Source organism: Mobula hypostoma, chromosome 6 (genome assembly GCF_963921235.1).
Source record: "Mobula hypostoma chromosome 6, sMobHyp1.1, whole genome shotgun sequence".
In the NCBI taxonomy this organism is placed as follows: domain Eukaryota; kingdom Metazoa; phylum Chordata; class Chondrichthyes; order Myliobatiformes; family Myliobatidae; genus Mobula; species Mobula hypostoma.
In genome coordinates, this window is record NC_086102.1 from 53,511,139 (window position 1) to 53,521,789 (window position 10,651).

The window sequence follows — 10,651 nt, forward strand, 5'->3', positions numbered from 1 at the left end:
CAGTATTATGTCTGACAGCAAGAAGCTGAATCTCTAGTAGCTAAACCTCTGGGCTCCTCTGCTTCTCCGGACTCAATTGTAAAATTTCCTGTTTTGCTGTAGGGCACAGAATGGAAATACTTGATCTTGGGCCATTATGATCAAGGCATTGGATTTATCATGTCAGCTTAACAAATTCAAACAAAGGAGAAAAGCAAGCATTTCAATTATTATGTTGACAGCTGAGTTTTACAATGTAATATTTCATATTAACTGTACGGGGTCTTGCGTGCGTGCTAAGTGGGGTCGATTATCGCATTCCGGCAGATGTACTAGTGCGAGGGTTGAGTTTGATTAAAGGTATCGGGCAGGTAGAACTTATAGCTAGAAGGTGTGGGAAAGAACTGGAGTCCAGCTGGATGTTGGTTCGGACGAGTGCCGTCGTCATGACGTTGGAACTACCACCGACAGTCCACATCCAGGGGGAGGCGGGACTGTGGGGTCTCCACACCCTCCCGGAGGATGAAAGTGAGGAGGTGCCAGAGGAGGAGCTAGATGAGGCCCTAGGGGAGGTGCCAATAGCCAGCAGTGGAGGCATGGAGTGGGAAGGCTTGGCCAGGCCCCGTCCCCCAGTTAGGGATGAGACCTCCGAGTTAGCGGCTGCCATTACCTCTCTGGTGAGAAGGGTTGAGGGGCCCCACCCAAAGCTGAGAATCTTCTCAGGAGCCAGTCCCACCCCGGAAGGGGAGGACGAATATGAGGCCTGGATTGAGAATACGTCCCAGTTGTTAGAGGTGTGGCCAGTTTCGGATGAGGAAAAGAGACAGCGATTTGTGGAAAGCTTAAGGGGCGGGGCGGTCAGTGTAGTCCACGAGTTGAGAGCGGAACACCCTTCGGCTTCCCTGTCGGAGTGTCTGGACGCTTTGGAGGAAGTATTTGGACTGTCAGGAGATCCCTGGCAACATTTAGCGGAGTTTCAACAAATGGGGCAGAGAAGAGAGGAAAAGCTCTCAGAACACATTTTCCGGCTGGAACAGAAGCTTACGGGGCTGCGGCGCCTAGGGGTAGTGAAGGCGGACGAAGTGGCGAAGTTGAGGATGAGCCAGATATCCGGGAGGATGACAGGGTGGCTTGGAGTATCCAGCCGTCATATAAGAGGATCCCCCCTCCATCATTCGGGCAGCTGATTAGAGAGGTGCGGGCGGAGGAGAGTGCTTCGGGCCGAACAGGGGGCTCGGACCCTGGGGGACGGTCTTCAGCGGTTCAGGAGGTGGTAGCCGGGTTGAGATCAGAGAAATGCAAGGGGTCCCGGGGGGGCGTACTGGGAGGAGAGAGGCAGTGGGTAACGGGGGCTATAACTGTGGGAGGGAGGGGCATTTCCAGCGGGAACAGGAATGGCTGGGAGTGTCCTACAGCTGTGGGGAAGCAGGTCACTTGCGGAGGGATTGTGAGAGATGAGATACTCCGATGGGGGAGGGCCCCCAGGCCACTAAGAAGGGAGAGGTGTCGGAAAACTTAAGAGAGGCTCAGTGAGGGAACGGACTGGAGTCTCGGGAGGAACACATTCCCAGAAAGCAGCCATGGAACCCCAGAAAGTACAAGCCCAAATTCCAGATGGACTGGTGGGACCCCATTCCAGCGTGTCCCTACAGATAGAGGGAATCTTTGAAAAAGCCATCCTTGACACCTCCGAGAATTCCCATCTCACTGACAGGTACCCATCGTACAGGTAATCCCTGTCACTTATGCCCCAAATCTCCAGTGCATTAAATGGGCTTACTGGCAAATGCTTCAGATATTTGTTGTAGAACGACCAGTACAGTAAGGTAACCTGCGATCCGGTTCAATGTGGGAGTGTCAGAAGCCTTTGAGACGCTGGTGTTGGTCTGTCCAGACCTGGTGGAAACTAGTGGTGCTGCCCTGCTAGTGGGGACTAACTTCCCTCTGAAGCGACGACTCTTGGGAGCCTGTAAGAAGGCGGCGGGGGAGAACTTTCTGGAGACCCTCTCGGTACACCCAGTGTTCTGAGTGGTGTTCGAAGAAGTGGGTGACCCCCAGGGGCTGGATCCTGAGTGCAAACGAGGGACGGTGTGGTGCACTCAGGCGAGGCCCAAGGTGATACGACCAGGGGAGGCGGCATTAGTGATAGGGACCCCCAGATTCCCCGGAGTACCGGCGGGCGAGGCCCTGCTAGTAGACGCCCCAGACGACCTGGAAGGGGAGTCCCGGTTCCCGGCTGGGGCGCTGGTGAGACCTGAATTGCAGAGGCCCTCAGCTGTACAGGCACGGTGGATGGGGGTGATGGTAAGGAACATAATGGAGCGGGAGATCACCTTTAAGTGCGGGATGCACCTCGCGCACTCGTTCCCGGTGACGGTGATGTCTAGCGCCCCCGTGAGGCCCACTGGAGGAAAACTGTTGGAGATCAGGAGGCTGACCAAGGAGGCCTTTAATTTTGAAGACTCCCCTGTACCACCGGAGTATAAGAGCAAGCTGGTGGAGAAGATGCTGGAGCTAGGGGACGTCTTTTCTCAGGGCGAGTTTGATGTGGGATATTCCAAGAGCACTCGACACACTATCTGGGTGACAAATGACACTCCGTTTAGAGAAAGGTCGCGGTGGTTGGCCCCAGCAGATGTAGAAGATGTGCGGCAGCACAAGGATGCAGGGATTATCGCGGAGTCCCGAAGCCGCTATGCATCCCCCATAGTGGTGGCAAGGAAGAAAAATGGGAAGGTACACATGTGCGTGGACTACAGGACCACCGTCAGGACAAAGGGTTCCGGCCCAAAAGGTCGACCGATCTTTTCCACGGATGCTGTCCGACCTGCTGAGTTCCTCTAGCGTGTTGTGTTTAAGAATGTTTTAGTCTTTCAATGCATTAAAATTAGATTTTTTTTGGAAATGTTTCTTTATTAATTTTTAATAGATTTTGTCTGGTACTGAATGTTAATGAATATTGAAGATGTTCACAGTAATTTGATGTCTTTAGGTACTAGGCATTTTTGTGGGCAGAGTTTGCTATTTATGGCCAGGAATGATTAGGACCACTGCATCTGAAATCCACAGTCACAGCCATGGGTAGAATTAGAAGTGGTAGAGGCAGGTTCGATTTTGTCATTTAAAGTTAAATTGGATAGGTATATGGACAGGAAAGGAATGGAGGGTTATGGACTGAGTGCAGGTAGATGGGACTAGGTGAGACTAAGTGTTCGGCATGGACTAGAAGGGCCGAGATGGCCTGTTTCCATGCTGTAATGGTTATGTGGTTATATGGGACTTCAGCAAGCAGTGTCACTCATGAGTGCAGATCCCCTTTCAGAAATGGAAGTGGGGACGCCGTGCTGGTCTACAGGTATGATTGAAACACTTCCGACTATCTTGCTGGTGAATGTACATTCTAGAAAATAAATTTGAAGACCTCGGAGCAAGATTGTTGTACCAGAGGGATGTCAGAGATTGCTGTATACTCTGCTCTACAGAAATATGGCACACATCCACAATTTTTTTGCAGCGCTACAACCTGATAGCTTTACCATTCTCTGTAAAGACAGGACAGCTCAGTCCTTTAAAGGCAGAGGAAATGGAGTATGCTTTATGATTAACTCATCTTAGTGCACCAACATGACAGCTCTTTTTCAGTCCTTCTCACCTGACCTGGGATATTTAATAGTCAAGTGTCATCCATTTTATCTCCCAAAGGAGTTTTCATACGTCATCCTGTTAACAGTGTACATTCCACCTTGGTTATTCATCACATGTGAAGGAGCTGAGCAATGTAATCAGCAGGGATGAAACTGCCCACCTTGATGCCTTCCCTATCATTGTGGGAGATTTAAACCAGACCGGCTTGAGGTCTCTGAATACTACCATCAACATAGCACCTGTGGAACCAGAGGAGCCAATAGACTTGACCACTGTTTTATCACAAAATACACTTATCACACCATCCCACGCCCACATTTTGGAAAGTCCGATCATTTGTCTGTACGTCTACTCCCAGCGTATAGGCAGAGACTAAAAATTGCAGCACCGGTTGTGACAACAAAGAAGGGGTATGGTCGAGGGAGGTGGAGGAGCAATTACAGGATTGCTTTGAGTCTTTGGTCTGGACAAGATTCAGGGATTCATGTTTGAATCAGAATGAATACTCCACAGTTGTCATCGACTTCATTAAGACCTGTGTGGATGAGTGTGTGCTTCGAGAATATACCAGACATACCCAAACCAAAAGCCGTTGATGAACAAGGAGATTCATTGTCTACTAAGGGCTAGATCTATGGCTTTCTAGACCTGTGATCCAGAACTATAGCAGAAGTCCAGGTAAAACCTATGGAAGGCTATTTTAAGGGCAGAAAACAATTCAGATCGAGGTTACAGATGCAATCAGAAGCATATCAGCTCTGGCAGGGTTTGCAGGCCATTATTTCCCACAAGCCTAACATGAATGGCTGTGACGCTTCAGTCCCAGATGAGCTCAATGCCTTTTATGCATGCTTTGCAAGGGAGAATAAAACTTGACCTATGTAAATCCCTACTGCATCTGGTAACCCTGTGATCTCTGTCTTGGAGGCCAATGTCAGAACATCTTTCAAGACGGTGAATCTTTGCAAGGTGTCAGGCCCTGATGGTGTACCTGGTAAGGCTCTGAAAACCTATTCCAATGAATTGCTGAGAGTTTTCATGGACATCTTCAATCTCACACTGCTACAGTTGGAGGTTCCCACTTGCTTCAAAAGAGTGCCAATTATAACAGTGCCCAAGAAGAGTGGGGTGAGTTGCCTCAATTACTGTGAAGTGCTTGAAGAGGTTAGTCATGGATAGAATCAACTCCTGCCTAGGCAATGATCTGTAGCCACTGCAATTTGCCTATCACCACAAAAGGTCTACAGTGGATGCAATCTCACTGCCTCTCCTATTAACCTTGGATCACCTGGGCAACAGTAATACCTATGTCAGGCTGTTACTTATTGACTACAGTTCAACGTTCAACACATCATACCCTGATTTCTAATCAACAAGCACCAAAACATGGGCCTCTACTTCCATCTGCAAGTGAATCCTTGACTTCCTCACTGGGAGTTCATAGGCTATGTGGATTGAAAATAACATCATCTCCTTGCTGACAGTCAACGCTAACACACTTCAAGGATGCGTGGTTAGCCCACTACTGTATTCTTTCTATGTCCGCAGTTGTGTGGCTAGGCACAACTCAAATGCTATCTATAAATTTGTTGACGACACAACTACTATTTACAGAATTTCAGATGGTGATGAGGAGGCATACAGGAGCGAAGTAGATCAGCCAGTTGAGTGGTAACACAGCAATAACCTTGCACTCAGTACCAGTAAGACCAAGGAATTGATTGTGGACTTCAGGAAGGGGAAGTGAGGAGAACACACACCAGTCCTCATTGAGGAATCAGAAGTGGAAAGTGTGAGCAGTTTCAAGACCCTGGATGTCAACATTGTTGAGGATCCATCCTGGACCCAACATATTGATGCCATTACAAAGAAGGCACAACAGCAGCTGTATTTCGTTAGGAGTTTGTGGAGAATTGGTGTGTCACCAAAGACAATTGCAAACTTTTACAGATGTATCATGAAGAACATTCTAACGAGTTGTATCATCATCTGATATGGAAAGAGCCACTGCTCAAGATTAGAAAAAGCTGCAGGAAGTTGTAAACTCAGCTGGCGCTATCATGGGTACTAGCCTCTCCAGCATCCAGGATACCCTCAAAAGGTAAAGTCTGAGAGGCAGCATCCATCATTAAGGACTCCCTTCACGTTGGACATTCCCTCTCCTCATTGCTAAAATCGAGGAGGAAGTACAGGAGCTGGAAGACAGGCACTCAATGTTTTGAGGAGCAGCTTCTTCCACTCTGCTATCAGATTTTTGAATGGACAATGGACCCATGCACACTAAATCAGTATGGTTTTTTAAATCACTTTTTTGCACTACTTAGTTAATTTTTTTATATGTACTTATTGTAATTTATAGTTTTTATGTATTACACTGTACTGCTGCCACAAAACAACAAATTTCGCAACAAGTGCCAGTGACGTTGAACCTTTTTGCTTCTAGTTCTATTTCTCTTTAAAAGCAAAAGCTTTGAAATTGATTAGATAGGCTAGAATGCGCCTTTAAAGTAACGTTGAACCGATTGTTACTTGCACATAAAAAGGGACTGCAGTTTTGAACATAGAGCATTGAACAATACAGACAGTACAGGCCCATGGACCATGATGTTTTCCCAACCTTTTAACCTACTCTAAGATCAGTCTAGCCCCTTCCTTTCACATAGTGCTCCATTTTTCTTTCATTCTTGTGCCTATCTAAGAGTTTCTAATGTATCTGCCTCTACCACAATCCCTGGCAGTGTGTTTCACGTACTTACCACTCTGTGTTTTTTAAATAACGCAATCTCTGACATCCCCTATACTTTCCTCCAATCATCTTAAAATATTTTTTGTGGGGGGGGGGGAGGCACTAGCTGTCCACTTTAACTATGCGTCCTATCAAGTTAAACATCCCCATCAAATCTCCTCTCGTTCTTCTTTGCTCCAAAGAGAAAAGCCCTAGCACACTCAACCTTTCCACATAGGGCATGCTCTCTAATCCAGGCAGCATCCTTGTAAATGTCATATCCTGCCTTTAATGAGGTGACCAACATTGAAACAATACTTCAAGGGTGGTCTAACCAGAGTTTTATAGAGCTGCAACAGTACCTTCTTGCTCTTGAACGCAAACCACTGACATATGAAGACCAACATACCACATGGCGTCTTAACCATTCTCTCAACGTGCGTGACAACTTTGAGGGATCTCTCGATATTGACCCCAAGATCCTTCTGATCCTCCATACTGCTTAGAATCCTGCCACTAGTCCTGCACTCTGCCTTCAGCTTTGACTTTCCAAAGTTTATCATTCACATTTTTCTGGATTGAACTCCATCTAGCACTTCTCAGCCCAGCTCTGCATCCTATTAATGTCCTAGTAACCTACGACAGCTTTCTACACTGTGCAGAGTGCTACCAATCTTTGTGTCGTCTGCACCTTTCTAACCCACCCTTCCACTTCCTCATCTAAGTCATTTATAAATATCACAAAGCATGTGAGTCCCAGAACTGATTACTGTGGAACATTAGTCATGGACTTCCAGGCAGAATACACCCCCTCAACTATCACCTTATGCCTTCTGTGAGCAAGCCAATTCTGAATCCACACAGTCAAGATTCCCTGGATCCAATGCCTCCTGACATTCTGAATGAGCCTGCCAAAGGGAAACTTGTCAAATTCCTTAAAATTCATTTATGTTGATACTGTATCCACCGTTCTACTTTCATTGTCACTTCCTTGAAGAATTTAGTCTGGCTTGTGAGGCAGGACCTGCTGCCGCCCGCACCCCCCTCCCCAAAGCCATGCCTACTATCCCTAATCAGGCTATGTTTATTCAAATGGTTGTAAATCCTGTTTCTAAGAATCCTCTCCAATAGTTTGCTTACCACTGAAGTAAGGCTGACTGGTCTATAATTCCCAGGATAATCCCGATTGCTTTTCTTTTACAAAGGAATAGCAGTTGCCTTCCTCTAGTACCACTACTCGTGTGGCCTGTGTGCAAGCAAAGATCATCACTAAAAGCACATAATTTCTTCCCTCGCTTTCCGTAGTAACCAGGTTTTGTTCCCTGATAGGCTGAAAGCTTTTCTTGCTTTGACTGACAGAACATGGAGACATCTTCATGAATCCCCACAATTCCTGGTGACCCTGGGATCTTAAGTCTCTTGAGGCCGATGTGAGACCATCCTTTCGGGGGGGGGGGGGTCAATCTGCAGAAAGCATCTGGTCCAGACAGCGTAACTGGCCAAGTACTGAAGACTTGTGCAAGTCTCATTACAAAACTACCTCAGATTGCCAAAGTAAGAGATTGGACATGTTCAACTTCTCGCTTCAGCAATCTGAGGTACCCACCTACTTCAAGTAGGAATCAATCATAATATTGCTCAGGAAGAACAAGGCAACTTGCCACAATGACTACTATCCTGTATCACCTACATCCGCTGTGATAATATGCTTTGAGAGGTCAGTCAGGAAACATATCAAATCTTGCCTGAGGAGTGACCGAGAACCATTACAGTTTGCCTACAGTCACAACCGATCAACCAGAGATGCCATTTCATTGGTTCATCACTCAATTCTGGAACACATGGACAATGAATATGCACATGTCAGGATACTCTTCATTGACTACAGCTCAGTATCCAACATTGTCGTCCCCAATGAAATTCATCACTAAGCTCCATGATCCTGGTAGCTCCCTGTGCAACCGGATCCTTAATCTCCTCACAAGTCGACCCCAATTGTGCAGATTGGCAACATCATCTCAACACTCACAACACGCTGCAGGAACTCAGCAGGTTGGACAGCATCCGTGGAAACAATGAGTCGACGTTTCAGGCCGGAACCCTTCGTCAGGACTGTAGAGGGAAGGGGCAGAGGTCCTCTACAGTCCTGATGAAGGGTTCCGGCCCAAAACGTCGACTCGTCGTTTCCATGGATGCTGCCCGACCTGCTGAGTTCCTCCAGCGTGTTGTGAGTGTTGCTTTGCTCCCAGCATCTGCAGATTATTTTGTGTTGTTTTGGCAACATCATCTCCTGCATGCTCACCATCAGCACAGATGCATGTTAGGGCTGTGTGCTTCACCCTCTGCTCTACTGGTTTTACACTTATGATTGTGTCACTAAGTGCAGCTCCAATGGCGTATTTAAGTTTGCTCACGACAGCACAGTTGTTGGTCGAATCAAAGGTACTGATGAATCAGCATGTAGGAGGGAGATGGAGAATCTGGTTGAATGGTGCCTCAGCAACCATCTCTCGTTCAAAATTAGCAAAACCAAAAAGCTGATTACCGAGCAGGAAGGAGCCAGAGGTCCATGAGACATCCCTCATTAGAGAATGAAGCTGGAGAGGGTGAGTTGCTTTAAATTCTTTTGCACTAACATATCAGAGCATCTATCCTGGGTCTTCATATAGAAGGTGTAACAGCACCTCTACTTAGAAGTTTGTGTAGATTTGGCATGACACCAAGAACTTTGACTAACTTCTGTAGATGATCAGTGATGAGTATCCTAACTGGTTGCATCACAGTGTGGTGTGGAAAAACCAATGCTCAGTTTAATATGCTTCTAGTGGTAATACAAAGTATAATTCTGGAAAGCTCTGGAAGTTTCTTTGCATTACTTGAATTATGACATTCATGAGTTCTTGTATTAACTGGTCATTCTTGATCAGGGCAAGAGACACAAAATGTTGGAGGAACTCAGCAGTCCAGGCAGCATCTATGGGAAAAAAAGTACAGCCGACATTTCAGGCTGAGACCCTTTTACAGGACTGGAGAAAAAAAGATGGGGGAGGCAAGAGAGAAACACAAGGTGATAAGTGAAACCAGGAGGGGGAAGGATGAAGTAAAGAGATGGGAAGTTGAAAGAGATACAGGGCTGGAGAAGGGGGAGTCTGATAGGAGAGGACAGAAGGCCATGGAAGAAAGAAAAGGAGGGAGGAGCATCAGAGGGAGGCGATGAGGTGAGAGAGGGAAAAGGGGATGGGGAATGGTGAAGGTGAGGGGGCATTACTGGAAGTTTAAGAAATTGATGTTCATGCCATCAGATTGGAGGTTGCCCTGACAGAATATAAGGTGTTGTTCCTCCACCTTGAGTGTGGCCTCATCGCCATAGTAGAGGATTGACGTATCAGAATGGGAAGTGGAATTAAAATGGGTGGCCACTGGGAGATCCTGCTTCTTCTGGTGAACTGATCATAGGTGCTCGGTGGAGCGGTCTCCCAATCTACGTTGGGGTTTCACCGATTATATATGCAGCCACACCAGGAGCACTGGGCACAGTATATGACCCCAAAAGACTCACAGGCGAAGTGTCGCCTCACCTGGAAGGACTGTTTGGTGCCCTAAATGGTAGTGATTCTTTGGTGTAGGGGTAGGTGGAGCACTTATTCCCCTTGCATGCTCAGGTTGGAGGAATCAGTGGAGATATTCGCTGATCTTCCTTACAGGCTTCGATCAAAGTTTTCTGTTCTGCCTGTTGCACAGAGGTACCAGGAGCCATGCTTCCCGATGCCAGCATTCCAGTTTCAGAAACAACAAGGCAGGATGACACAACCGTGGTTAACAAGGGAAGTCAAAGCCAACGTAAAAGCAAAAGAGATGGCATATAATAGAGCAAAAAATAGTGGGAAGATAGTGGATTGGGAAGCTTTTGAAAATCTGCAGAAGGCAACTAAAAATGCCATAAGGAGCAAAAAGATGAAATATGAAGGTACACTATCCAATAATGTCAAAGAGGATGCCAAATGTTTTAACATTAGTAAAAGAGGCGAGAGTAGATTCTAGACTGCTGGTAAAAGATGCTGGAGATGTACATCAGTGTTCACTGTGAGAAGACTCTAGCAGTATGCCAGAAGTTTGAGAATGTCAGGGCAAAAGTGAGTATGGTTGCTATTACTAGGAAGAAGGGGCTTGGGAAGCTGAAAGGTCGAAAGGTAGTTGAGTCACTTGGACCAGATGGACTACACCCGAGGGTTCTGAAAAATTTAGTTGAAGAGATTGTGGAGGCATTATTAATGATATTTCAAAAATCACTATATTCTGACA